Raw genomic sequence first — 4,180 nt, 5'->3', positions numbered from 1 at the left:
TGACCAAAACCCATCAATTATAGCTGATGATAATATTGATTTACAGAAACGTTAGTACACCAATAACAAAATATTTTAGAAAACTAGATTAATTCGTTGCGATTGTTTGCAATTTGCACATCGATGGCATTCATTTATTTCACTCTATATGTATTCTATGGAATATAATTTAATGTTTTTTTTTATGCAGAACAATCACATGTTACACATGATTATGTTTCTCCTGGTGGCTCACCTTATTGGATTCATGTTGTTTCGGACCACATCAAACCTAAAATCAACTCAACAGTTGACTCATATGGTGCAGAATTATCAATGTATAAAAATTATGCATCAGAAATAGGTTTTGATGTCAGACTTGGAACAATTAGAACAACGGAATCCAAGATTGTCACACAACGACATTTGCTATGCAATCAACAAGGTAAACCCAGAACCGCTAAAGTGGATACTCTAGACCATCAACATCATAAGATTCAAAGAAGGAAAGACTCATTTAAGTGCGAATGCAAAGCAAAAATTGTTTTTATTTTACTACATGGTAGTAATAAATATATTGTTGATGATTTTGTCGAACTTCATACTCATGAGTTGTTTGGTAAGGACAACATGTTTTTGTCTCGTACAAGGAATTGATTATTCTCAGGAGATGTTTATTCACAACTTGTCAAAGAAAAATATTGGTGCCTCCAGAGCACATAGATTGCATACCAAACTTCAGGATAGGTATGACATTTGAGGTGGTTTGGTTTTCGATTTCAAGAACAATACGAGAAATCTCAACACTTACATAGGTTCCAAGGATGCAAAATTTCTTATAGTCAAGATGTTGGAAAGGAAAAAAAATATCCCAAATTTTTCTTTCGAGTTTAAAGTCGTGCAGAAAAAATTGAATGTGTTTTTTTGGGTTGACGAAACCCCAAAGTATAACTACAATGCTTTTGGAGACGTTGTATCCCTTGATGCCACATTCAACATGAATAAGTATATTTTACATTTGTAATCTTATCATAATTTTTTTATTACTTCCAATAATATTAATTATTTTATTTTTTTAAAATAGATATGATATGGTTTTCGTACCGTTCACCGGGATAGATAACCATAAGAAATATGTAACTTTTGGTGCTGGACTTTTGAGTAAAGAAGATGGTAGCTATTACTCTTGGCTGCTTAGAGCATTCTTGAAAGCATTCAAAAAAACAACCTACACTTGTTCTCATAGATCAAGATCCAACTTTGAACAAAGATGTAAATGAAGTTTTTCCAATGTCATCACATAGGTTTTGTATGTGGCATATTACAAAAAACTGCCAAACAAGGTGATTTTTTTTTACCAAAATACTGTTAATAGGTTTATTTTTTTTTTAATACATATCGTTCTTTCAGAATATAATTATGCTAGAATAAGAACTACCAGTATTATGACAAATTTTTTATAATACAATTCTTATAGAATCATTAAACCATAATTGTAACATAGTACATGTGATATCATATTTTTCTTCCTTATACGACTTACACCAACAATTTATTTTTTACTATAATGGATTATATGTATTTTTATTCAGATAACATCCCAACTAGCCACAAATTCAGATTTTTTGAAGCGTTTTCACTCAATAATTTGGAATTCTAAGCTGGAGTTACATGATTTTAATAAAGCATGGCATCTTGTTTAGATGAGTTTAAAATTTCAAATAACAAGTGGATGAAAGAGATGTATGGGTTGCGGAGACGTTGGGTACCTACATTTTTCAAGGACATACCAATCTTTGGTCTTAAGAGAACTACATCATTGTCTGATGGCCAAAATTGGTCATTTTAGAACAACAACCTTACCGATTCTTATCTTTTAATGTCTATGATGACATTTGAGGGTGTAATGGAACGTCAAAGATGTAATCAAATTGTCAATGACTTTAACATTGCTACAACAGTTCCTAGATTCATCACATCTAGTCCAAACGAACCACATGCTTTAAAGGTCTACACTCGTAATATATTTTATCAGGTTCAGAAAGAGATTTCAGATTCTGAAAATACTTGTTCCAAATGAGTGTTACTTCTTGCAATGGTGTTGACACTATTATTGTTTTGGAGAAGCAAAAGAACATAAGCACAATGCAACCAAGAAGTCCTGTTGTTGATGACAAACTTGAGGAATACCATTACGATTATCTTACAAAGGATACCCAATACATGGTATGTTCTTACTTCATTATATAATCATTTCTTTTTAATCACATAATAAGACTTTCTAATGTATATTCATATACTATCATACATATTCCAGGTTACCCACTCAACTATAGAGGGTTCATTCAAGTGTACCTGCATGCATTTTGAACATGTCGATCTTTTGTGTAGGCACATATCCTGTTTGTTTAAGTTTTATAGTATTGAACAGATTCCTAAAGAATACATTATGAGACATTAGCGTTGGGATGTTATTCTAATAGAATTACTTAAGAGGCGTTTCTCTAATTCTTTTGTTGATTCAAATTCTGACATGATGGCTATTGAAATTTTTTCAAATGTAGCCCGTTGCATTTCATTTTTGAGCCATGATTCTGCTAAGTTAAAGTGATACCTTGAAGATCTGAATAAGTTGAAAAAAAAAAATTGTATGTGATTGTCCAGCCCCCTAGATGCCATCAAGGGAATCATTTTACAACCAGATTATAGGTGTGGAGTTAACTAATGATGTGCCTGACATTGAGAATCCATCTCATATTTGTAATAAGGAATTTGGCAGTCGTGGTAAGAGATTAAAATCAAAAAAATAAATTCTGGAAAAAGTAAGTTTGAAGCCTAAGAGAAAGTGTGCTTCATGTAAAGAGATGGCTTCCCATGATAAACGAAACTGTCCTCTAAAAAACGTGTCGAAGTAGTTTAATTTTTATATAGGTTTTTAAATTATTAAATTACAATAACAATTTTGTTTCACTAGTGACATTGATTTCAATTTTGCAAGTGTTTTATAAAATTATTAAATATGGTTATGCACTATTGCAGACTTTGTTATCATTCATTATCCAAGGATGTTACACCAACATTACAATCATTTATAACCATTATTTTTCACAAGTATTTTGTAAGACCAACAACATACTATTTCCCAAACATTGAGTCAACAACAACATAATAACATATTCCAACAGAACTATATACTCCAACCAATAATTACTTCATACGTTCACAATTTTCTTATAACTACATATTTGCTAAAATTCAAAATTAAACAATGTTTTGTTTTTTTCAAATGTATAGCAAAACCATATGTAAACACACTCATATCCATATAATAGTAAAGTTAATCACGGAACGTAATGACTATAATTTCATACTCAAGTTAATTCTTTCAATTGATGATACTTTTTATTTTATTATTTGTCGGATCAAATTATGATTTTTACATTCTTTTATAACAATGCAATATGGATACTAATAATTTTTATAAATAACAACATAAACAATTCATAAGCAAAATTTAATTGTATTCCAATTATTTTCATTCTTTCAAAACAATGACATATCTTTTTGTTTTTTTTTATATTTTTAAAACCCTATAAAACAATATAACAGAACACAATAATATTAATATATGTTCGTTATAATAATTTGAAATTATAAACTTTGCTCGAACATTAAAGAACATGACCTTTAAAAATTTAACTTCAAAACATAAATTACTTTCATAATTTTCATATCCAATAAAGCATTCCAACATCAGTCACTTTCTAATATTTTCCAAAAAAACACAACTACACCAAAATAAAACATGCTACCGTAAGTCTCCCAACATAAACCATTATACCATAATTAATTAATCAAAACAACCTATCCATCCTAAAAACGATGCCTTCCACATTTATGCTTCTCCCTAGCTTCCTTCACTTCATTCATCAAAACCATTTTCTCCAATGGGCCATGCCTATCATACGCTTCTGCATCTCTCTCCAACATACTTTTAATACTTGTTGTAGTTGGATTTCATAATAAGCCTTGCCATGTATTTGATTCTTAAATTATTTAAATCAATTACATCACTTTGTTTTTTACCTGTAAAACCGCAATCCCAATGCCCTTCACTTTCCCCCATATACGATTTCATATGCCTCATAAGATACACTCCACATTCTGATCCTTCTTTTGCTACTTTCCATGTGAATTTCAT

Source organism: Lactuca sativa, chromosome 9 (genome assembly GCF_002870075.4).
Source record: "Lactuca sativa cultivar Salinas chromosome 9, Lsat_Salinas_v11, whole genome shotgun sequence".
Lineage (NCBI taxonomy): Eukaryota > Viridiplantae > Streptophyta > Magnoliopsida > Asterales > Asteraceae > Lactuca > Lactuca sativa.
This window is presented reverse-complemented; position numbering follows the sequence as displayed.